At 38.3% G+C, this 26,869-nt stretch overlaps 2 non-coding genes across 2 annotated transcripts; one reads left to right on the top strand and one right to left on the bottom strand.

The window, feature by feature from the left end:
* The first annotated feature begins 2,109 nt into the window (after positions 1-2,109).
* LOC112746656 (small nucleolar RNA R71) lies at positions 2,110-2,217 on the top strand. The gene has a single exon (XR_003174527.1). It is a non-coding gene; the product is annotated as a small nucleolar RNA R71 (small nucleolar RNA).
* Positions 2,218-16,407: 14,190 nt separating this feature from the next.
* Positions 16,408-16,515, bottom strand: LOC112746311 (small nucleolar RNA R71). The gene has a single exon (XR_003174202.1). It is a non-coding gene; the product is annotated as a small nucleolar RNA R71 (small nucleolar RNA).
* Between the last annotated feature and the right edge of the window lie 10,354 nt (positions 16,516-26,869).

Raw genomic sequence — 26,869 nt, forward strand, 5'->3', positions numbered from 1 at the left:
ATCCCTGCACCAATTTAGGCATGTAAAATGCCCTTGCACACAACTCTGGGCGTTCAGCGCCAGGTTGGTGCCCATTTTGGGCGTTCAACGCCCATTTGTTGCCATTTCTGGCGTTGAACGCCAGAACCATGCTTGTTCTGGGCGTTCAGCGCCAGGATGCTGCCCATTTTGGGCGTTCAGCGCCAGAACCATGCTCTGTTCTGGCGTTGAACGCCAGGCAGATGCTCCTCCAGGGTGTGATTTTTCTTCTGCTGTTTTTGACTCCGTTTTCAATTTTTATATTTATTTTGTGACTCCACATGATCATGAACCTAAGAAAACATGAAAAACAAGAATAATAGAGTTAGATAAATAAACATTGGGTTGCCTCCCAACAAGCGCTTCTTTAATGTCAATAGCTTGACAGTGGGCTCTCATGGAGCCTCACAGATGTTCAGAGCATTGTTGAGACTCTCCAACACCAAACTTAGAGTTTGGATATGGGAGTTCAACACCAAACTTAGAGTTTGGTTGTGGCCTCCCAACACCAAACTTAGAGTTTGACTGTGGGGGCTTGGGTTGACTCTGCTTTGAGAGAAGCTTTTCATGCTTCCTCTCCATGGTTGCAGAGGGAGATCCTTGAGTTTTAAACACGAGGGAGTCCTCATTCCATTGAAGGACTAGTTCACCTCTGTAACCATCAATCACAGCTCTTGCTGTGGCCAGGAAAGGTCTTCCTAGGATGATGGATTCATCCTCTTCCTTTTCAGTATCCAGGACTATGAAATCAGCAGGGATGTAAAGGCCTTCAACCTTTACTAACACGTCCTCTATTTGTCGATATGCCTATTTTCTTGAATTGTCTGCCATCTCTAATGATATTTTAGCAGCTTGCACCCCATAGATTCCCAGTTTCTCTATTACAGAGAGGGGCATGAGGTTTATTCCTGAACCAAGTTCACACAGGGCCTTAAAGATCATGGTGCCTATGGTACAAGGTATTATGAACTTTCCAGGATCCTATCTCTTCTGAGGCAATGTCAATTGATCCAGATCACTTAGTTCATTGATGAACAAGGGAGGTTCAACTTCCCATGTATCAATGCCAAATAATTTGGCATTCAGCTTCATGATTGCACCAAGAAACTTGGCAGTTTGCTCTTCTGTAACATCCTCATTCTCTTCAGAAGAGGAATACTCATCAGAGCTCATGAAGGGCATAAGGAGGTTCAATGGAATCTCTATGGTCTTTAGATGAGCCTCAGAGTCCTTTGGTTCCTCAGAGGGAAGCTCCTTATTGATCACTGGACGTCCCAGGAGGTCTTCCTCCTTGGGATTCACGTCCTCCTCTCCTTCTTTGGGTTCGGCCATGGTGCTTATGTCAATGGCCTTGCACTCTCCTTTTGGATTCTCTTCTGTATTGCTTGGGAGAGTACTGGGAGGGATTTCAGTGATCCTTTTACTCAGCTGGCCCACTTGTGCTTCCAAATTTCTAATGGAAGACCTTGTTTCATTCATGAAACTTACAGTGGCCTTAGATAGATCAGAGACTAAGTTTGCTAAATTAGAAGTATTTTGTTCAGAGTTCTCTGTCTGTTGCTGAGTGGATGATGGAAAAGGTTTATTATTGTTAAACCTGTTTCTTCCACCATTATTAAAGCCTTGTTGAGGCATTTGATCCTTCCAGGAGAAATTTGGATGATTTCTCCATGATGAGTTATAGGTGTTTCCATAAGGTTCACCTAAGTAATTCACCTCTGCTATTGCAGGGTTTTCAGGATCATAAGCTTCTTCTTCATAAGAAGCCTCTTGAGTACTGTTGGATGCAGCTTGCATTCCATTCAGACTCTGAGAAATCATATTGACTTGCTGAGTCAATATTTTGTTCTGAGCTAATATGGCATTCAGAGTATCAACTTCAAGAACTCCCTTCTTCATAGGCGTCCCATTATCCATAGGATTCCTTTCAGAAGTGTACATGAGCTGGTTATTTGCAACCATGTCAATGAGTTCTTGAGCTTCTGCAGGCGTTTTCTTTAGGTGAATGGATCCACCTGCAGAGGTGTCCAATGACATCTTAGATAACTCAGACAGACCATCATAGAATATATCCAGGATGGTCCATTCTGAAAGCATGTCAGAAGGACACTTTTTGGTCAGTCCTTTGTATCTCTCCCAAGCTTCATAGAGGGATTCACCTTCTTTTTGTCTGAAGGTTTGAACATCCACTCTAAGCTTGCTCAACTTTTGAGGAGGAAAGAACTTGGATAGGAAAGTCTTAACCAGCTTATCCCAAGAGTTCAGGCTATCCTTAGGTTGAGAGTCCAATCCACACTCTAGCTCTGTCTCTTATAGCAAAAGGGAAAAGCATGAGCTTGTAGAATTCAGGATCTACTCCATTAGTCTTAACAGTATCACATATCTACAAGAATTCAGTTAAGAACTGAAAAGGATCTTCAGATGGAAGTCCATGAAACTTGCAGTTCTGCTGCATCAGAGAAACTAATTGAGGTTTCAGCTCAAAGTTGTTTGCTCCAATGGCAGGAATAGAGATGCTTCTTCCATGTAAATTGGAATTAGGTGCAGTAAAGTCACCAAGCATCCTCCTTGCATTATTATTATTTTCGGCTGCCATCTCCTCTTCCTGTTTGAAATTTTTTTTTTTTGAAAGGTTATCTTTGGATTGTTGTAATTTAGCTTCTCTTAGTTTTCTCTTCAGAGTCCTTTCAGGTTCTGGATCTGCTTCAACAAGAATATTCTTGTCCTTGCTCCTGCTCATATGACAAAGAAGAGGGCACAGAAAATAATAATAATAATAATATGGATCCTTTATACCACAGTATAGGGATCCCTTTGTGAGTGGAAGAAAAGAGGAAGACAAAGAATGTGATGTAAAGAAAGAAACACAACTGTGAGGAGGGCAGAGATGTGAGATGAGATGTTAGTAAATGAATAAATAAATAGAATAAGATGGGAGAGGAAAAATTTTCGAAAATAATTTTTGAAAAAGAGTTAGTGATTTTCGAAAATAGTTTTTGAAAAGGTTAGTATTTTTTCTGAAAAAAAAAATTTTTTTAAATCAAAAATAAAAATAATTAGTTAATAAAAAAAGAAATTTTTGAAAAAGAGGGAAGATATTTTCGAAAATTAGAGAGAGAGAGTTAGTTAGGTAGTTTTGAAAAAGATAAGAAACAAACAAAAAAAAGTTAGTTAGTTAGTTGAAACAATTTTGAAAAGATAAGAAGTTAGGAAGTTAGAAAAGATATTTTGAAATCAAATTTTTGAAAAAGTTAAGATAAGAAGATATTTTTGAAAAGATATGATAGAAGTTAGTTTTTGAAAAAATATGATTTTTAAAATCACAATTAATGACTTGATTCACAAGAAATCACAAGATATGATTCTAGAACTTAAAGTTTGAATCTTTCTTAACAAGCAAGTAACAAACTTGAAATTTTTGAATCAAAACATTAATTGTTATTGTTATTTTCGAAAATTTGATATAAAAATAAGAAAAATATTTTTGAAAAATATTTTTGGAATTTTCGAAAATAACTAAGAAGTTTGAAAAAGATTTGATTTTTGAAAAAGATTTTGAAAAAGATAAGATTTTCAAATTGAAAATTTGATTTGACTCATAAGAAACAACTTGATTTTAAAAATTTTGAAAAAGTCAACTCAAATTTTTGAATTTGATGAGAGAGAAAAAGGGAAAGATATATATTTTTTTATTTTTGAATTTTTTTATGATGAGAGAGAAAAACAAGTAAAATGATGCAATGCATGAGAATTTTAGATCAAAACATGTGATGCATGCAAGAATGCTATGAATGTCAAGATGAACACCAAGAACACTTTGAATGTCATGATGAACATCAAGAACATATTTTTGAAAAAATTTTAATGCAAAGAAAACATGCAAGACACCAAACTTAGAATTCTTTAATGCTTAGAGACTAAGAATTCAAGAATGCATATGAAAAACAAGAAAAGACACAAAACATGCAAATGCAAAGATCAAACAAGAAGACTTACCAAGAACAACTTGAAGATCATGAAGAACACTATGAATGCATGAAAATTTTCGAAAAATGCAAGATGCACATGCAATTGACACCAAACTTATAACATGACTCCAGACTCAAACAAGAAACGCAAAAAAAATATTTTTGATTTTTATGATTTTCTAATTTTTTTGGATTTTTTTTGAAAATTATATGAAAAAGAAAAAAAAAATAAGGATTCCAAAATTTTTAACATGAATTCCAGGAATCTTGCAATCTTAGTCTAAAGCTTCAGTCCAGGAATTAGACATGGCTCACTAGCCAGCCAAGCTTTCAATGAAAGCTCCGGTCCAAAACACTAGACATGGCCAATGGCCAGCCAAGCTTCAAAAAGATATCAGAATATACTGCTCATTACTTATCAAATATGTAACTTGCCTCTATGCTGATGGTTTGGAAGCCTCAGTCCAAATGAATTTAGACATGGCTTTACAGCCAGCCAGGCTTCACATGCTTCATGAAACACTAAAATTCATTCTTAAAAATTTTGAAGCCATAGAATAATTTATTTTTGAAAACATTATTCTTATTATTATTATTTTTTTTTCGAAAACAAAAGAAAAGTTTTTGAAAGATTTTTGAAAAATTTTTGAAAGCAAAACAAAAAGAAAATTACCTAATCTGAGCAACAGGATGAACCGTCAGTTGTCCAAACTCAAACAATCCCCGGCAACGGCGCCAAAAACTTGGTACGCAGAATCGTGATTACACTTTAATTATGTAAAGTTCATTGCTCTTTCTTTCCCTGGAAATGGCGCCAAAAAACATGATGCCAAAACCACGGTTCACAACAACGTGTAACTGACCAGCAAGTGCACTGGGTCGTCCAAATAATACCTTACGTGAGTAAGGGTCGAATCCCACGGAGATTGTTGGTATGAAGCAAGCTATGGTCACCTTACAAATCTCAGTTAGGCAGATATAAATTGATAATGGTGTTTTCGAATAATAATTAATAGAATAGGGATAGAAATACTTATGTAATTCATTGGTGGGAATTTCAGATAAGCGAATGGAGATGCTTTCGTTCCTCTGAACCTCTGCTTTCCTGCTATCTTCATCCAATCAGTCTTACTCCTTTCCATGGCTGGCTTTATGCAAGGGCATCACCGTTGTCAGTGACTACATCCCCTCCTCTCAGTGAAAATGATCAACGCACCCTGTCACGGCACGACTATTCATCTGTCGGTTCTCGATCATGCTGGAATAGGATTCACCCTCCTTTTGCGTCTGTCACTAACGCCCAGCACTCGCGAGTTTGAAGCTCATCACAGTCATTCAATCTTTGAATCTTACTCGGAATACCACAGTCAAGGTTTAGACTTTCCGGATTCTCTTGAATGCCGCCATCATTCTAGCTTACACCACGAAGATTCTGATTAAGAGATCTAAGAGATACTCATTCAGTCTAAGGTAGAACGTAAGTGGTTGTCAGGCACGCGTTCATAAGGAATGATGATGATTGTCACGTTCATGACATTCAGGTTGAAGTGCGAATGAATATCTTAGAAGCGAAACAAGATGAATTGAATAGAAAACAGTAGTACTTTGCATTAATCTTTGAGGAACAGCAGAGCTCCACACCTTAATCTATGGAGTGTAGAAACTCTACCGTTGAAAATACATAAGTGAAAGGTCCAGGCATGGCCGAGATGGCCAGCCCCCTAAAATGTGATCTAAGATAGCATACAACTGATCAAAGATGGTCAAAAAGACGTCTAATACAATAGTGAAAGGTCCTATTTATAATAAACTAGCTACTAGGGTTTACAGAAGTAAGTAATTGATGCATAAATCCACTTCCGGGGCCCACTTGGTGTGTGCTTGGGCTGAGCTTGAGTGTTGCACGTGTAGAGGTCCTTCTTGGAGTTGAACGCCAGCTTTTGTGCCAGTTTGGGCGTTCAACTCTGGTTTTGGCTCCTTTTCTGGCGCTGGACGCTAGATTTGGGCAGAAAGCTGGCGTTGAACGCCAGTTTACGTCATCTATTCTTGGCCAAAGTATGGAGTATTATATATTGCTGGAAAGCCCTGGATGTCTACTTTCCAACGCAATTGGAAGCGCGCCATTTCGAGTTTCGTAGCTCCAGAGAATCCACTTTGAGTGCAGGGAGGTCAGAATCCAACAGCATCAGCAGTCCTTCTTCAACCTCTGAATCTGATTTCTGCTCGAGTCCCTCAATTTCAGCCAGAAAATACCTGAAATCACAGAAAAACACAAAAAATCATAGTAAAGTCCAGAAATGTGAATTTAACATAAAAACTAATGAAAACATCCCTAAAAGTAACTAGATCCTACTAAAAACATACTAAAAACAATGTCAAAAAGCGTATAAATTATCCGCTCATCATCGCCCCATTGAGCCTTTAAAATCTATTTTATTCTATTTAGCCACACTACTAGCCTTAAGCAAAAAAACAAAATAAAATTCCAAGTTGAATCCTTGGTTAGCTTAAGATAGAAAATTATGAATAGATTAAAACATGGGAAACCTATTGGGAACATGGATGATAGAAACAAAAGGGTAGAAGAGTTAAAAGAAATAAAAATAAATTTGGGAAGCATGCCATGAGAAATCAAAATGATTCAATTACCATGTTCACAAAAAAAAAGAGTTATTTTTCAGCATTTAATAAAAGGGGATACAAAAGAACCCCCCAATGCAACAATGCACATGGGATAAAAATAAAATTGAAACATGAGCATGTAACAACAAGTGGGAAAATATGGGAAATTAGGTAAAGAAGTTTTGTTTTACTAGATATGTATGTTAGGTGAGATCTTAGTCTAATTAAGGATTCACTTATTAGCTCACTTAACCTTATACATATGTCCTTACCTTTACCTTGGCCCCATTACAACCTTAATTAAAGACCTCATGACTTTTTGGTATGACTATATTTTATAATTGTTGATTGGTTAGATGAAAAACAAAGCTATAGAAAGTAAGAATAAAAAGAAAAGTAGAGTGAATAAACCCAATAAACACTGAGTGACTAGAGGGTAAACACAAAATCCAGTGAAGGTTCAATAACTCATCAACATATATCTGTACTTAATTTACTAATTGTTTTGCAAGTTTGTACAATATTTTCTTTCCCATCTCATTTGCTGAAATGCTTCATTATTTAAGGGGTGGCTATACATATACATGACTCCTTGAGAATATGAACTAACTTGACTACATGTAAGCTTTATATATGAGTGAAAAAAATTGGAATTGCATGACTCAATTAGGTAGATGCATTTAGAATAGGTTGTATTGCATAACATTCCACCACTTTAACCTTACCTTATTCTTTACCTTGGATTTAGCATGAGGACATGCTATTGTTTAAGTGTGGGGAGGTTGATAAACCCATATTTCATGAGTTATTTTGTGCTTAATTTGAGTGATTTATTCAATCCTTCACCCACCTATTCACATTAATTGCATGGTTTTACTTTCCCTTCCTCATTATGTGATGTATGTGAAAAACATGTTTCCTAAGCTCTAATATTAATTATTTTAATTACCTTTATTTCCATTTGATGTCGTGATTAGTGTGTTGAGTAGTTTCAGATCTTCTCAGGTAGGAATGACTTAAAGGATGGAAAAGGAAACATACAAAAAATGGAAGGAAAGCACAAAACGGAGCTTCTGAAGAAACTGACATCCACGCGATCGCATGGACGAAGCGATCGCGTGCCAAGCACGAATCAGCAGCGACACGGCCGCATGACTGACGCGACCTCGCGCCTTAAGCAGAACGCACATGACGCGGTCGCATGACTGACGCGACCGGTGGCAAGGAATTGCTCCGAATGACGCGACCGCGTGAGCGACGCAATCGCGTGACAGAGGCCACGCACCAGAAATTGCAGAAAACACTCATAGAAAGTTCTGAAGCCCTTTTTGGCCTAAATCCAAGTGCAGAAGGCATAGACCAGAGGTTATGAAGTGAGGGAACGCATCCATTCAGGGAGAGCTCGCAATTTTTGTTACTTTCGATGATTTAGATTTAGTTGAGAGGGAGATCTTCTCCTTTCTCTCTCTTTTAGGATTAGGATTTAGGATTTCTCTTGGTTTGTAAGAGTGACTCTCGATCCAGGTTTTATGTTTCTTTGTTTTAGCTTCCTTTTACTTTTATTTATTCCAGCACTTGAATTGATCAGTGAATTTATGAATTTCTTCCATGTTATAGATTGTTATTTGAATTAATGATATTTGAGGTATTTTCAGTTTATGATTGTTCTCTTTGATTTAAGTTATCATTGCTTCCCATCTACGGACATTTTTATTATTCCAGCAATTTACTTTTTCCCCTTTTGGTCCTGGTTAAGAAATCAGTAACCCAACAGTTATCAACTCAACTTAATTGATAATCGTTATCTTGCTAATTGAGCTGATCTTTAGTAATCCCAACCTTTCCCTAGGAAATAAATAGGATTCAAAGGCCAATTTAATTAGTCCCTTGACTTACTTTTACTTTAGTAAAAGTTGACCAAGTGGAATCTAGATTCAACTTTCATTATTGTTGAGAAAGATAACAAAGTGGACTTCTAATTTCTCTTACCTTGCCAAAAGTTGCTTTACAGTAATTATTTATTTTAATTGCCATTTACTTTACTTGTCATTTAAATCACTTGCTTCTCACCTCCTAAACCCCGATAACAACCTTTATAGCCAATAATAAGAACATACCTTCTTGCAGTTCCTTGAGAAGACGACCCGAGGTTTGAATACTCGGTTAACAATTTCTAAAGGGGTTTGTTACTTATGACACCCAAAACGTTTGTACGAAGGGATTTTTGTCGGTTTAGAGACTATATCTACAACGCGACTGTTTTTATGACATTCTTTACTGGCAAAAATCCTAACATCATTGGCGTTCAACTTGCCAATGATAGAAGAGAATGCACGCCCCTACACAAGGAGAGCCAACTTTGATCAAAGGTTGGACCAAGTCCTCATGGACATATGTGTAGAAGAAGCTCAATGGAAGATTGACTCAAAAGGCAAATCGGTTCAACTGAGAAGACTGGACCTTAAGCCTGTAGCTAGAGGATGGTTGGAGTTCATTCAATGCTCAATCATTCCCACTAGCAACCGGTCTGAAGTTACTATAGACCAGGCCATCATGATCCATAGCATCATGATTGGAGAAGAGGTGAAGGTTCATGAGATTATACCTCAAGAACTCTACAAGGTGGCTGACAAGTCCTCCACTATGGAAAGGTTAGCTTTTCCTCACCTCATTTGCCATCTATGCAATTTAGCTGGGATTGACATAGAGGGAGATATCCTCATTGATGAGGACAAGCCCATCACTAAGAAAAGGATGGAGCAAACAAGAGAGCCTATTCATGGATCTCAAGAGACGCATGAAGAAGCTCTTCACCAAGAAATCCCTGAGATGCCTCAAGGGATGCACTTTCTTCCATAGAACTTTTGGGAGCAAATCAACACCTCCCTAAGAGAACTGAGTTCCAACATGGGACAACTAAGGGTGGAACACCAAGAGCACTCCATCATCCTCCATGAAATTAGAGAAGATCAAAGAGCAATGAGGGAGGAGCAACAAAGACAAGGAAGAGACATAGAAGAGCTCAAGGACATCATTGGTTCCTCAAGAAGGAAACGCCACCATCACTAAGGTGGACTCATTCCTTGTTCTCAAAATTTATATTTTTCGTTTTCTTTATGTTAAGTGCTTATCTATGTTAGTGTCTTATTACATTATCATTAGTATTTAGTAACTTTGTCTTAAAGTTATGAATATCCTATGAATCCATCACCTCTCTTGAATGAAAAATGTTTTAATTACAAAAGAACAAGAAGTACATGGTTTCAAATTCATCCTTGAAACTAGTTTAATTATTTTGATGTGGTGACAATACTTTTTGTTTTCTGAATGAATGCTTGAACAGTGCATATGTCTCTTGAAGTTGTTGTTTAAGAATGTTAAATATGTTGGCTCTTGAAAGAATGATGAACAGGAGAAATGTTATTTGATAATCTGAAAAATCATAAAAATTGATTCTTGAAGCAAGAAAAAGCAGTGAATAGAGAAAAGCTTGCAAAAAAAAGGGAGAGAAAAAAATGGCGAAAAAAAAAAGAAAAAAAAAGAAAAAGCAAGCAGAAAAAGCCAATAGTCCTTAAAACCAAAAGGCAAGGGTAATAAAAAGGATCCAAGGCTTTGAGCATCAGTGGATAGGAGGGCCTAAAGGAATAAAATCCTGGCCTAAGCGGCTAAACCAAGCTGTCCCTAACCATGTGCTTGTGGCGTGAAGGTATCAAGTGAAAACTTGAGACTGAGCGGTTAAAGTCAAGGTCCAAAGCAAAAAAAGAGTGTGCTTAAGAACCCTGGACACCTCTAATTGGGGACTTTAGCAAAGCTGAGTCACAATCTGAAAAGGTTCACCCAGTTATGTGTCTGTGGCATGTATGTATCCGGTGGTAATACTGGAAAACAAAGTGCTTAGGGTCACGCCCAAGACTCATAAAGTAGCTGTGTTCAAGAATCAACATACTGAACTAGGAGAATCAATAACACTATCTGAACTCTGAGTTCTTATAGATGCCAATCATTCTGAACTTCAATGGATAAAGTGAGATGCGAAAACTATTCAAGAGGCAAAAAGCTACAAGTCCCGCTCATCTGATTGGAGCTATGTTTCATTGATATTTTGGAATTTATAGTATATTCTCATCTTTTTATCCTATCTGATTTTTAGTTGCTTGGGGACAAGCAACAATTTAAGTTTGGTGTTGTGATGAGCGGATAATTTATACGCTTTTTGGCATTGTTTTTATTATGTTTTTAGTAGGATCTAGTTACTTTTAGGGATGTTTTTACTAGTTTTTATGTTAAATTCATATTTTTGGACTTTACTATGAGTTTGTGTGTTTTTCTGTGATTTCAGGTATTTTCTGGCTGAAATTGAGGGACTTGAGCAAAAATCAGATTCAGAGGTTGAAGAAGGACTGCTGATGCTGTTGGATTCTGACCTCCCTGCACTCAAAGTGGATTTTCTGGATCTACAAAACTCCAAATGGCGCAATATCAACGGCGTTGGAAAGTAGACATCCAGGGCTTTCCAGCAATATATAATAGTCTATACTTTGCCCGAGTTTAGACGACGCAAAAGGGCGTTGAACGCCAGTTCTACGCTGCAGTCTGGAGTTAAACGCCAGAAACACATCACGAACCAGAGTTGAACGCCAAAAACACGTTACAACTTGGCGTTCAACTCCAAAAGAAGCCTCTGCACGTGTAAACTTCAAGTTCAGCCCAAGCACACACCAAGTGGGCCCCGGAAGTGGATTTATGCATCAATTACTTACTTCTGTAAACCCTAGTAACTAGTTTATTATAAATAGGACTTTTTACTATTGTATTTACATCTTTAGTTTCATCTTTAGATCACGTTTGGGGGCTGGCCATTCGGCCATGCCTGGACCTTCATCACTTATGTATTTTCAACGGTAGAGTAATGCAAAGTACTACTGTTTTTCTATTCAATTCAACTTATTCCGCTTCTAAGATATCCATTCGCACCCAAGAACATGATGAATGTGATGATTATGTGACGCTCATCATCATTCTCACTTATGAACGCGTGCCTGACAAACACTTCCGTTCTACATGCAAACAAGCTAGAATGAGTATCTCTTAGATATCTAATACAGAGGACCGAGTCCGAGATATTAGAATCTTCATGGTATAAGTTAGAACCCATGGATGGCCATTCCTGAGATCCAGAAAGTCTAAACCTTGTCTGTGACGAACTTCAAACTCGCGAGTGCTGGGCGTAGTGACAGACGCAAAAGGAGGGTGAATCCTATTCCAGTATGATCGAGAACCTCCAGATGATTAGCCGTGCCGTGACAGAGCATTTGGACCTTTTTCACAGAGAGGATGGGATGTAGCCATTGACAATGGTGATGCCCTATATAAAGCTTGCCATGGAAAGGAGTAGGACTGGTTGGATGAAGACAGCAGGAAAGCAGAGGTTCAGAGGAACGAAAGCATCTCTATACGATTATCTGAAATTCTCACCAATGAATTACATAAGTATTTCTATCTTTATTTTCTGTTTATTTATTATTATTATTCTAAAACTCCATAACCATTTGATATCCGCCTGACTGAGATTTACAAGATGACTGATGAGCGGATAATTTATACGCTTTTTGACATTGTTTTTAGTATGTTTTTAGTAGGATCTAGTTACTTTTAGGGATGTTTTCATTAGTTTTTATGTTAAATTCACATTTCTGGACTTTACTATGAGTTTGTGTGTTTTTCTGTAATTTCAGGCATTTTCTGGCTGAATTTGAGAGACCTGAGCAAAAATCAGATTCAGAGGTTGAAGAAGGACGGCTGATGCTGTTGGATTCTGACCTCCCTGCACTCAAAGTGGATTTTCTGGAGCTACAGAACTCGAAATGGCGCGCTTCCAATTGCTTTGGAAAGTCGACATCCAGGGCTTTCCAGCAATATATAATAGTCCATACTTTGGCCAAGAATTGACGACGTAAACTGGCGTTCAACGCCAGCCTTCTGCCCAAATTTGGCGTCCAGCGCCAGAAAAGGATCCAAAACCAGAGTTGAACGCCCAAACTGGCACAGAAACTGGCGTTCAACTCCACAAATGGCCTCTACACGTGCAACACTCAGGCTCAGCCCAAACACACACCAAGTGGGCCCAGGAAGTGGATTTATGCATCAATTACTTACTCATGTAAACCCTAGTGACTAGTTTATTATAAATAGGACCTTTTACTATTGTATTAGGCATCTTTTGATCATCTTTGGATCCTGGATTGTATTTTGATCCTGTGATCTCGTTTAGAGGGCTGGCCATCTCGGCCATGCCTGGACCTATCACTTATGTATTTTCAACGGTAGAGTTTCTACACTCCATAGATTAAGGTGTAGAGCTCTGCTGTTCCTCAAAGATTAATGCAAAGTACTACTGTTTTCTATTCAATTCATCTTATTTCGCTTCTAAGATATCCATTCGCACCCAAGAACGTGATGAATGTGATGATTATGTGTGACGCTCATCATCCTTCCCCCTTATGAACGCGTGCCTGACAAACACTTCTGTTCTACATGAATTAAGCTAGAATGAGTATCTCTTAGATCTCCTAATCAGAATCTTCGTGGCGTAAGCTAGAATGATGGCGGCATTCAAGAGAATCCGGAAGGTCTAAACCTTGTCTGTGGTATTCTGAGTAGGATTCAATGATTGAATGACTGTGACGAGCTTCAAACTCGCGAGTGCTGGGCGTTAGTGACAGACGCAAAAGGAGGGTGAATCCTATTCCAGCATGATCGGGAACCGACAGATGAATAGCCGTGCCGTGACAGGGTGCGTGAGCATATTATTCACTGAGAGGAGGGGATGTAGCCACTGACAACGGTGATGCCCTTGCATAAAGCCAGCCATGGAAAGGAGTAAGACTGATTGGATGAAGATAGCAGGAAAGCAGAGGTTCAGAGGAACGAAAAGCATCTCCATTCGCTTATCTGAAATTCCTACCAATGATTTACATAAGTATCTCTATCCCTATTTTACTATATAATATTCGAAAACACCATTATCACTTTATATCTGCCTGACTGAGATTTACAAGGTGACCATAGCTTGCTTCATACCAACAATCTCCGTGGGATTCGACCCTTACTCACGTAAGGTATTACTTGGACGACCCAGTGCACTTGCTGGTTAGTTGTATCGAAGTTGTGACAATTATGAATTAAGATCAAAGCACCAAGCTTTGGAGCCATTACCAGGGATTGTTCGAGCCTGGACATCACAATTTCGTGCACCAAGTTTTTGGTGCCGTTGCCGGGGATTGTTTGAGTCTTCGGCAAGCTTTTGGTCCGGTAACATCAGTGCCAGATTCCCTTTTGATCCGGCAACAGCACCAAGTTTTTGGCGCCTTGCCGGGGATTGTTTGAGTTTGGATAACTGACGGTTCATCTTGTTGCTCAGATTAGGTAATTTTCTTCTTATTTTATTTTCAAAAATATTTTCAAAAATCTCTCATCTGTTTTTCGAAAAAAAAATAAAAAATAAAAAAATTGTTTTCAAAAATTTTATTCAAAATTTTTAAGAATGAATTCTAGTGTTTCATGAAGCATGTGAAGCCTGGCTGGCTGTAAAGCCATGTCTAAATTCATTTGGACTGAGGCTTGCAATTTGTTATCAAGAGCAACTTAGTTGTTGCTCATCCACCCGCTGCTGATCCATGATCACCTGCTGAAGCTTGGCTGGCCATTGGCCATGTCTAGTGTTTTGGACTGGAGCTTTCATTGAAAGCTTGGCTGGCTAGTGAGCCATGTCTAATTCCTGGACTGAAGCTTTAGACTAACATGGCAAGATTCCTGGAATTCATATTAAAAATTTTGGAATCCTTATTTTCCTTTTTCAATTAATTTTCGAAAAATAACAAAAAAATTAGAAAATCATAAAAATCAAAAATATTTTTTTGTTTCTTGTTTGAGTCTTGAGTCATGTTATAAGTTTGGTGTCACTTGCATATGCATCTTGCATTTTTCGAAAATTCATGCATTCATAGTGTTCTTCATGATCTTCAAGTTGTTCTTGGTAAGTCTTCTTGTTTGATCTTGATGATTTTTTGTTTTGTGTCTTTTCATGTTTATCATATGCATTCTTGAATTCTTAGTGCCTAAGCATTAAAGAATTCTAAGTTTGGTGTCTTGCATGTTTTCTTTGCATTAAAAATTTTTCAAAATTGTGTCTTGATGTTCATCATGACATTCAAAGTGTTCTTGGTGTTCATCTTGACATTCATAGCATTCTTGCATGCATTCATTGTTTTGATCTAAAAATTTCATGCATTGCATATTTTTCATGTTTTTCATAAAAATTTCAAAAATCAAAAAAATATCTTTCCCTTTTCTCTCATCAAATTCGAAAATTTGAGTTGACTTTTTCAAAAATTTTTAAAATCAAGTTGTTTCTTATGAGTCAAATCAAATTTTCAATTTGAAAATCTTATCTTTTTCAAAATCTTTTTCAAAAAAATCAAATCTTTTTCAAATTTCTTAGTTATTTTCGAAAATTCCAAAAATATTTTTCAAAAATCTTTTTCTTATTTTTATACCAAATTTTCGAAAATAACATAATCAATTAATGTTTTGATTCAAAAATTTGAAGTTTGTTACTTGCTTGTTAAGAAAGATTCAAACTTTAAGTTCTAGAATCATATCTTGTGATTTCTTATGAATCAAGTCATTAATTGAGATTTTAAAAATCAAATCTTTTTCAAAAACTAATTTCTATCATATCTTTTCAAAAATATCTTCTCATCTTATCTTTTTCAAAAATATCTTTTCAAAATATCTTTCCTAACCTCCTAACTTCCTATCTTTTCAAAATTTGTTTCAACTAACTAACTGACTTTTTGTTTGTTTCTTAACTTTTTCAAAACTACCTAACTAACTCTCTCTCTCTAATTTTTGAAAATATCTCCCCTCTTTTTCAAAAATTTCTTTTTTATTAACTAATTATTTTTAAATTTTAAAAAAAAAATTTCGAAAATTTCTAACATTTTCCAAAAACCATTTTTCAAAAATCACTAACTCTTTTTCAAAATAATTTTCGAAAATTATCCCTCCCCCATCCTATTCTATTTATTCATTCATATCCTAACATCTCATCTCACATCTCTTCCATCCGTACAGTTGTGTTTCTTCCTTTACATCACATTCTTTGTCTCCCCCTCTTTTCTTCCACTCACAAAGGGATCCCTATACTGTGGTATACAGGATCTCTATTATTATTATTATTTTTCTGTGCCTTCTTCTTTGTCATATGAGCAGGAGCAAGGATAAGAACATTCTTGTGGAAGCAGATCCAGAACCTGAAAGGACTCTGAAGAGAAAATTAAGAGAAGCCAAAATACAACAATCCAGAGATAACCTCTCAGAAATTTTCGAACAGGAAAAGGAGATGGCAGCCGAAAATAATAATAATGAAAGGAGGATGCTTGGTGACTTTACTGCACCTAATTCCAATTTACATGGAAGAAGCATCTCCATTCCTGCCATTGGAGCAAACAACTTTGAGCTGAAACCTCAATTAGTTTCTCTGATGTAGCAGAACTGCAAGTTTCATGGACTTCCATCTGAAGATCCTTTTCAGTTCTTAACTGAATTCTTGCAGATATGTGATACTGTTAAGACTAATGGAGTAGATCCTGAAGTCTACAGGCTCATGCTTTTCCCTTTTGCTGTAAGAGACAGAGCTAGATTATGGTTGAATTCTCAACCCAAAGACAGCCTGAACTCTTGGGATAAGCTGGTCACGGCTTTCTTAGCCAAGTACTTTCCTCCTCAAAAGCTGAGCAAGCTTAGAGCTGATGTTCAAACCTTCAGACAGAAAGAAGGTGAATCCCTCTATGAAGCTTGGGAAAGATACAAACAGTTGACCAAAAAGTGTCTTTCTGACATGCTTTCAGAATGGACCATCCTGGATATATTCTATGATGGTTTATCTGAGCTATCAAAGATGTCACTGGACACTTCAACAGGTGGATCCATTCACCTAAAGAAAACGCCTGCAGAAGCTCAAGAACTCATTGACATGGTTGCTAATAACCAGTTCATGTACACTTCCGAAAGGAATCCTGTGAGTAATGGGACGCCTATGAAGAAGGGAGTTCTTGAAGTTGATACTCTGAATGCCATATTGGCTCAGAATAAAATATTGACTCAGCAAGTCAATATGATCTCTCAGAGTCTGAATGGAATGCAAGCTGCATCCAACAGTACTCAAGAGGCCTCTTCTGAAGAAGAAGCCTATGATCCTGAGAACCCTGCAATAGCAGAGGTAAATTACTTAGGTGAACCTTATGGAAACACCTATAACTCAACATGGAGAAATCATCCAAATTTCTCATGGAAGGATCAAAAGCCCCAACAAGGCTTTAATAATAGTGGAAGAAACAGGTTTAGCAATAGCAAGCCTTTTCCATCATCAACTCAGCAACAGACAGAGAACTTCTGAACAAAATGCTTCTAATTTAGCAAATCTAGTCTCTGATCTATCTAAGGCCACTGTAAGTTTCATGAATGAAACAAGGTCTTCCATTAGAAATCTGGAAGCACAAGTGGGCCAGCTGAGTAAAAGGATCACTGAAATCCCTCCTAGTACTCCCCCAAGCAATACAGAAGAGAACCCAAAAGGAAAGTGCAAGGCCATTGACATAAGCGCCATGGCCGAACCTGTAAGGAGAGGAGAGGACGTGAATCCCAAGGAGGAAGACCTCCTGGGACGTCCAGTGGTCAATAAGGAGCTTCCCTCTGAGGAACCAAAGGACTCTGGGGCCCATCTAGAGACCATAGAGATTCCATTGACCCTCCTTATGCCCTTCATGAGCTCTGATGAGTATTCCTCTTCTGAAGAGAATGAGGATGTTACTGAAGAGCAAACTGCCAAGTTTCTTGGTGCAATCATGAAGCTGAATGCCAAATTATTTGGCATTGATACTTGGGAAGTTGAACCTCCCTTGTTCATCAATGAACTAAGTGATCTGGATCAACTGACATTGCCTCAGAAGATACAGGATCTGTGAAAGTTTATAATACCCTGTACCATAGGCACCATGATCTTTAAGGCTCTGTGTGACCTTGGTTCAGGAATAAACCTCATGCCTCTCTCTGTAATAGAGAAACTGGGAATCTATGGGGTGCAAGCTGCTAAAATCTCACTAGAGATGGCAGACAGCTCAAGAAAACAGGCTTATGGACAAGTAGAAGATGTATTAGTAAAGGTTGAGGGCCTTTACATACCTACTGATTTCATAGTCCTGGATACTGGAAAGGAAGAGGATGAATCCATCATCCTAGGAAGACCTTTCCTGGCCACAGCAAGAGCTGTGATTGATGTTGCCAGAGGTGAAATAGTCCTTCAAAGGAATGAGAACTCCCTTGTATTCAAAACTCAAGGATCTCCCTCTGCAACCATGAAGAGGAAGCATGAAAAGCTTCTCTCCAAGCAGAGTCAACCAGAGCCCCCACAGTCAAACTCTAAGTTTGGTGTTGGGAGGTCACAACCAAACTCTAAGTTTGGTGTTGAACTCCCATATCCAAACTCTAAGTTTGGTGTTGGAGAGTCTCAACAAAGCTCTGCACATCTGTGAGGCTCCATGAGAGCCCACTGTCAAGCTATTGACATTAAAGAAGCGCTTGTTGGGAGGCAACCCAATGTTTATCTAATTCTTATTTTTATTGTTTTTCATGTTTTCTTAGGTTCATGATCATGTGGAGTCACAAAATAAACAAAAAATTCAAAAAACGGAATCAAAAACAGCAGAAGAAAAATCACACCCTGGAGGAGCATCTGTCTGGCGTTCAAACGCCAGAACAGAGCATAGTTCTGGCGCTGAACGCCCAGAATGGGAGCATCCTGGCACTGAACGCCCAGAACAAGCATGGTTCTGGCGTTCAACGCCAGAAATGGCAGCAAAGGGGCATTGAACGCCCAAAATAGGCACCAACCTGGCGCTGAACGCCCAGAGTTGTATGCAAGGGCATTTTACATGCCTAAATTGGTGCAGGGATGTAAATGCCTTGACACCTCAAGATCTGTGGACCTCACAGGATCATCTCAGGATCTGCGGACCTCACAGGATCCCCACCTACCTCCACTCACTCTCTTCTCCCTTCTCAATCATCCTCTATTCCCAACAAACACTCTTAACCCTTTACCACTCACATCCATACACCCACTACCTTCAAAATTCAACATCTCTCTCCCACCCAATCCCACCCATATGGCCGAATACACACTCCCATCCATCTCCTCCATATCTTCTTCTTATTCTTCTATTCTTTCTTCTTTTGCTCGAGGGCGAGCAACATTCTAAGTTTGGTGTGGTAAAAGCATAGCTTTTTTGTTTTTTTCCATAACCATTGATGGCACCTAAGGCCAGAGAAACCTCTAGAAAGAAGAAAGGGAAGACAAAAGCTTCCATCAAGGGTCTATAGCTCAGTGGTAGAACATTTGACTGCAAATCAAGAGATCCCTGAGATACCTCAGGGGATACATTTTCTTCCACACAATTATTGGAAGCAACTAAGGGTGGAACATCAAGAGCACTCCATCATCCTTCATGAAATCAGAGAAGATCTAAAAGCAATGAAGGAGGAGCAGCCAAGGCAAGGAAGAGACATAGAAGAGCTCAAGGACATCACTAAGGTGGACTCATTCCTTGTTCTTACTTTCTCTGTTTTTCGTTTTCTATGTTATGTGCTTATCTATGTTGGTGTCTTCATTACATGATCATTAGTAGTTAGTAACTTTGTCTTAAAGTTATGAATGTCCTATGAATCCATCACCTTTCTTAAAATAAAAACTGTTTTAATTCAAAAGAACAAGAAGTACATGAGTTTTGAATTTATCCTTGAACTTAGTTTAATTATATTGATGTGGTGACAATGCTTCTTGTTTTCTGAATGTATGCTTGAACAGTACATATGTCTTTTGAAGTTGTTGTTTAAGAATGTTAAATATGTTGGCTCTTGAAAGAATGATGACTAGGAGACATGTTATTTGATAATCTGAAAAATCATAAAAATGATTCTTGAAGCAAGAAAAAGCAGCAAAAAACAAAGCTTGCAGAAAAAAAAAGAAAGAGAAAAAAATAGGCGAAAAAAAAAATAGAAAGAAAAAAAGAAAAAGCAAGCAGAAAAAGCCAATAAGCCTTAAAACCAAAAGGCAAGGGCAAATAAAAAGGATCCCAAGGCTTTGAGCATCAGTGGATAGGAGGGCCTAAAGGAATAAAATCCTGGTCTAAGCGGCTAAACCAAGCTGTCCCTAACCATGTGCTTGTGGCGTGTAGATGTCAAGTGAAAACTTGAGACTGAGCGGTTAAAGTCAAGGTCCAAAGCAAAAAAAAAAAAAAGAGTGTGCTTAAGAACCCTGGACACCTCTAATTGGGGACTGTAGCAAAGCTGAGTCACAATCTGAAAAGGTTCACCCAATTATGTGTCTGTGGCATTTATGTATCCGATGGTAATACTGGAAAACAAAGTGCTTAGGGCCACGGCCAAGACTCATAAAGAAGCTGTGTTCAAGAATCATCATACTGAACTAGGAGAATCAATAACACTATCTGAACTCTGAGTTCCTATAGATGCCAATCATTCTGAACCTCAATGGATAAAGTGAGATGCCAAAACTATTCAAGAGGCAAAAAGCTATAAGTCCCGCTCATTTGATTGGAGCTATGATTCATTGATAGTTTGGAATTTATAGTATATTCTCTTCTTTTTATCCTATTTGATTTTTAGTTGCTTGGGGACAAGCAACAATTTAAGTTTGGTGTTGTGATGAGCGGATAATTTATACGCTTTTTGACATTGTTTTTAGTATGTTTTTAGTAGGATCTAGTTACTTTTAGGGATGTTTTCATTAGTTTTTATGTTAAATTCACATTTCTGGACTTTACTATGAGTTTGTGTATTTTTCTGTAATTTCAGGTATTTTCTGGCTGAAATTGAGGGACTTGAGCAAAAATCAGATTCAGAGGTTGAAGAAGGACTGCTGATGCTGTTGGATTCTGACCTCCCTGCACGCAAAGTGGATTTTCTGGAGCTACAGAACTCGAAATGGCGCGCTTCCAATTGCGTTGGAAAGTAGACATCCAGGGCTTTCCAGCAATATATAATAGTCCATACTTTGGCCAAGAATTGACGACGTAAACCGGCGTTCAATGCCAGCCTTCTGCCCAAATCTGGCGTCCAGCGCCAGAAAAGGATCCAAAACCAGAGTTGAACGCCCAAACTGGCACAGAAACTGGCGTTCAACTCCACAAATGGCCTCTGCACGTGCAACACTCAGGCTCAGCCCAAACACACACCAAGTGGGCCCAGGAAGTGGATTTATGCATCAATTACTTACTCATGTAAACCCTAGTGACTAGTTTATTATAAATAGGACCTTTTACTATTGTATTAGGCATCTTTTGATCATCTTTGGATCTTGGATTGTATTTTGATCCTGTGATCTCGTTTAGAGGGCTGGCCATCTCGGCCATGCCTGGACCTATCACTTATGTATTTTCAACGGTAGAGTTTCTACACTCCATAGATTAAGGTGTGGAGCTCTGCTGTTCCTCAAAGATTAATGCAAAGTACTACTGTTTTCTATTCAATTCATCTTATTTCGCTTCTAAGATATCCATTCGCACCCAAGAACGTGATGAATGTGATGATTATGTGTGACGCTCATCATCCTTCCCCCTTATGAACGCGTGCCTGACAAACACTTCTGTTCTACATGAATTAAGCTAGAATGAGTATCTCTTAGATCTCCTAATCAGAATCTTCGTGGCGTAAGCTAGAATGATGGCGGCATTCAAGAGAATCCGGAAGGTCTAAACCTTGTCTGTGGTATTCTGAGTAGGATTCAATGATTGAATGACTGTGACGAGCTTCAAACTCGCGAGTGCTGGGCGTTAGTGACAGACGCAAAAGGAGGGTGAATCCTATTCCAGCATGATCGGGAACCGACAGATGAATAGCCGTGCCGTGACAGGGTGCGTGAGCATATTATTCACTGAGAGGAGGGGATGTAGCCACTGACAACGGTGATGCCCTTGCATAAAGCCAGCCATGGAAAGGAGTAAGACTGATTGGATGAAGATAGCAGGAAAGCAGAGGTTCAGAGGAACGAAAAGCATCTCCATTCGCTTATCTGAAATTCCTACCAATGATTTACATAAGTATCTCTATCCCTATTTTACTATATAATATTCGAAAACACCATTATCACTTTATATCTGCCTGACTGAGATTTACAAGGTGACCATAGCTTGCTTCATACCAACAATCTCCGTGGGATTCGACCCTTACTCACGTAAGGTATTACTTGGACGACCCAGTGCACTTGCTGGTTAGTTGTATTGAAGTTGTGACAATTATGAATTAAGATCAAAGCACCAAGCTTTGGAGCCATTACCAGGGATTGTTCGAGCCTGGACATCACAATTTCGTGCACCAATGACCATAGCTTACTTCATACCAACAATCTCCGTGGGATCGACCCTTACTCACGTAAGGTTTTATTACTTGGACGACCCAGTGCACTTACTGGTTAGTTGTATCGAAGTTGTGACAAATTATGAATTAAGATTAGAGTACCAAGTTTTTGGAGCCATTACCAGGGATCACAATTTCGTGCACCACAAGGCTAGCATTCCCTCACCTTATCTATCGCCTATGCCAGTCAGCTGGAATAGGTGTAGCAGGAGACACCCTAATTGAGGAAGACAAGCCCATCACCAAGAGGAGGATGGAGCAGGCTAGGGAGCAGGCACATGGACCACAGCATGAGCCTGTTCTAAACACATCTCTAGGGGAGCTAACTTCTTCTGTGGATCAGCTGAGGATTGAGCACCAAGATCAGGCTGCCACCCTCCATCAGATAAGGAAAGATCAGAGGATCATGAGGGAGGAACAGCAGAGACAGGGGCGAGATATTGAGGAGCTCAAACGCTCCGTTGGATTCTCCAGAGGGAGCAGTAGCCGCCGTCACTAAAGTTGTTGAGTCCCATTATCCCTCCATTTGTTTTATTTCTGTTTTCATTGTACTTTAATTTATTGTCTATTTTCTATTCTAGTGCATAATTACATCCAGAATTTCGTCCTTTTTAGTGTCGTTTTCTTTATTTTGTTTTGGTTATAAGATATTCAATGTATCCTCACCATTCTTAAAGGAAAATTTTTGAAAAAGAAATAGTAAAATACATGAGATCTTGAGTTATATCATAAGTTATTCCAATTATTTGATGTGGTGGCCTTGTATTTATCTTCTGAATGTATGAATTAACAGTGCATAATTGATATTAAAGTTAAGTATATTGGCTCTTGAAGAACAGTGAATTTAGAAAAGTATTATTGATTCTCTGAAAAATAAAAAAATATTGATTCTTGAAGCAAGAAAAAGCAGCAAAAAAAAAGAAAAATAAAAAAAAGAAAAATGAAAAGCTTAAAAGAAAAAGAAAAGAACAAGGATCCAAGGCTTTGTGCATCAATCGTTAGGAGGGTCAAAAATTGGCTTAAAATGCTCAAATGAGTAGCTATCCCTAACTAAATACTTGTGTTATGAAGGTGTCAAGTAAAAAGCTTGAGGCTGAGCAGTTAAAGTCGTGATCCAAAAGCTAAAGAGTACGCTTAAGAACTCTGGGCACCACTGTTTAGGAATTTAAGCAAAGATAAATTCGAATCCAAAGGGTGTTAAGTGCCTGTGGCGTTTATATATCCGGTGGTAATACTTGAAAACAAAACTCTTAGAGTCACGGCTAGGCTCAAAGGTACAAAGCACCAAAAAGAAGCTGTATTCAAGAATAAAAAAAAAACAAAATAAGAGAACCAATAATATCATCCGAATTCTAGATCCAAGGGATGCCAATATTTCTAAGCTTCAAAGGAAAGTGAGATGCCAAAACTGTTCAGAAGTAAAGAGCTAATAATCCCATTCAATATTTGGAACTGAGCCTCATTGACAACTCTGAGACCTATTGTAATTTTCTCTTCCATTTGTCCTATCTTATTTTTGGTTGCTTGAGGACAAGCAACAGTTTAAGGTTGGTGTTATGATGAGCGGATATTTTATACTTTTTTTAGTACCATTTCCTTAGTGTTTTTAGTTACATTTTCGCAAGTTTTATTATGTTTTAGTAGGTTTAGTGCAAAATTCAAATTTTAGATGCTACTTTGAGTTTTTGTGTTTTTATTATGATTTCAGGTGATTTTTGGGTGAAAATAGCAAGTTTTGGCAAAGTCTGATTCAAAGGCAAAGAAAGGATAGCAGATGTTGTCAAATCCTGACCTCCGTTCATTCCAACGAGCATATCTTGAGCTACTGAAGTCCAATTGATGTGCTCTCAATGGCATTGGAAAGCTAATTTCCATAGCTCTCCAGAAATATATAATAGTTTATACTTTTCTTTGGATAGGACTGCCCAAAATGGGCGTTGAATGCCAAACTTACCCCCTTTCTGGTGTTCAACGCCCTAGAAGGACCAATGCCAGCGTTGAATGCCAGTTGGCATTCAACGCCACCAAGGGAGCACAAGACAGCACACTCACTCCCCACTCATCCAAGTTGGATGCCAAGCTCAGCCCAAACACTCACCAAGTGGGCCTAGAAGTGGATTTTCGCACCTTTTGCTTAGTTTATCTCATTTTTGTAATTTTTAATTATTAGATTAGTATATATAGGAGAAGATCACCCATGTTTAGGATCTTCTGCCTTTTAGAACTTATCACACATTATTTCTATAAAATATGGGTGGCTAGACCTCCTGAGTTAAGGATAGGAGCTTTGCTCATTCTTGTGGATTAATATTATTACTTCTTCTACTTTAATATATGTTTGATTCCATTATATGATGTATTTTTGTTCTTCATCCTTATAAATCTGGGGTGAAACGAGAGTATGACCCCTTATTCTACATGAGCTCGTGTGAAGCCTTAGCTGGATAGTATTGAGCTATAGCTTGACAGTACATCACAGGTTCCAAGAGAGTATCTGGGCCAATTAGGATACGTGACATGAAATCTCGTTAGTCATGGGTAATTGAGGTCTCTGTGCCATTAAGGCAAGAATACAGAGCATCATTCTCTGATCTGGAAAATCTGACCTTGTCTGTGGTATTTTGAGTAGGATCACCAGAGACTGAATTGCGTAAGCTTCACCCTCGTTCAGATTGGATACCAATAGCACCGACGTGTGATCTAGATCAGAAGAGATTAATGACCACTAGCCCCGGCTTTAATCACTTACAACCTTGCCATTGAATGAATCACTCATTATTAAAGTAGTCAGAAAGAAGTATTAATCCAGAAGAAAAAGCATCTCCAAGGCCTTAACTTATTATTTTTTTCAACGTTAATACATTATTGCTTTCTTTATTATTCTGTTTTATGCGCCTACAACAAAATTACCTTTTCTATTCGCCTGACTAAGATCTGCAAGATAACCACAGCTTGCTCAATCCAACCATCTTCGTGGGATCGACCCTCACTCACTGACGTTAGGATTTTTGCTAGTAAAGAATTTTTTAAAAATAGTCGCGTTGTAGATATAGATTCTAAACCAACAGAAATCCTTTCGTACAAATGTTTTGGTTGTCACAAGTAACAAACCCCTTTAAAATTGATAACCGAGTATTTAAACCTCGGGTTGTCTTCACAAGAAACTGCAGGGAAGTATGTTCTTATTATTGGTTATGAAGATTGTAAATTGGGGTTTTGAAGATGAGGAACAAGTGATTTAAATTGCAATTAAAGTAAGTAAAAGACTGTAAATTAAATAAATAACTATAAAACACACTTTTGGCAAGGTATGAAAAATTAGAAGTCCTATCCTAGTTATCCTTATCAATGATGATGAAAATTGAATCTTAATTCCACTTAGTTAACCTTTGCTAGAGCAAGGGAATGTCAAGTGACTAATTAGTTTGATCCTCAAATCCTAGTTAATCCCTAAGGAAAGATTGGGATTATTGAAGTTCAATTCAATTAGCAAAGATAACGGTTATCAATCACGTTGAGTATAATAACTCCTGAGTTACTAATTTCTTAACCAATACCAAAAGGGGAAAAAGTAAATCTACTGGAATAAAAATGTCTTCAGATTAGAAGCAACGGTAATATAAATAAAAGAGAGCAATAATAAACTGAAATACCTCAAATAATATTAATTCAAAAGAGTAATCTGTAACATAGAAGAATTCATAAATTAAATTGAAAAGATAAATAAAAAGGAATGTTAAACCTGATAAAAAGAGATAATCCTGAAAGCGAATAAAATCCTAAATCTAAATCCTAATCCTAAAGAGAGAGGAGAGAACCTCCCTCAAAACTATATCTAAACCATGAAAAGTGAATTATGAGAGCTTGATTATGAATGGATGCATTCCCCCACTTTATAGCCTCTAATCTGTGTGTTCTGCACTGAAAACTGGGTCAAAAGCAGCCCAGAAATTGCTCCCTGCGATTTCTGTTACGTTCAGGTCGCGGGCAAGTGACGCGGAGGCATCGTCCACGCGTCCGCGCGGATTGAAGTTCGTAGATGCAACGTGGGTGCGTCATTCACGCGTTTGCGTCGCTTAACTTCGGTGCAGCTATGGCAAATTATATATCAAATCGAAGCCCCGGACGTTAGCTTTCCAACGCAACTAAAACCGCATCGTTTAGACCTCTGTAGCTAAAGTTATATCCATTTGAGTGCGAAGAGGTCAGGCTGGACAGCTTAGCAATTTCTCCAACTTCTTGTATTCCTTCCACTTTTGCATGCTTCCTTTCTATCCTATGAGCCATTCCTGCCCTGTAATCTCTAAAATCACTTAACACACATATCAAGGAATCTAATGGTGATAAGAGAGGATTAATATTAGCAATATAAAGGCCAAAGAAGCATGTTTTCAATCATAGCACAAAATCAGGAAGGAAGACATAAAGCATGCGATTAGTATGAATAAATGGGTAAAGAGTTGATAAAAACCACTCAATTAAGCACAAGATAAACCATGAAATAGTGGTTTATCACTCACCTGAGGTATTACTTGGACGATCCGATGCACTTGCCGATTCAGTTGTGCGAGTTCTAATTTCGCGCACCGGGCGACGGCAGTGACAGGAACCTCATGAAGACGACGACAGACGCAAGGCAGCAGCAGTTTGCGATGATGGCCCGAGCTCCTCCCTCCTCTACCGGCGCTCTCCTTCCCTCTCGGATCTTCTCTCTTCCTCTGTCAATAGCGACGGCGACGGTGGCATGACACCCATCGCGCTGCCTC

Source organism: Arachis hypogaea, chromosome 14 (assembly GCF_003086295.3).
Source record: "Arachis hypogaea cultivar Tifrunner chromosome 14, arahy.Tifrunner.gnm2.J5K5, whole genome shotgun sequence".
NCBI classification, from domain to species: domain Eukaryota; kingdom Viridiplantae; phylum Streptophyta; class Magnoliopsida; order Fabales; family Fabaceae; genus Arachis; species Arachis hypogaea.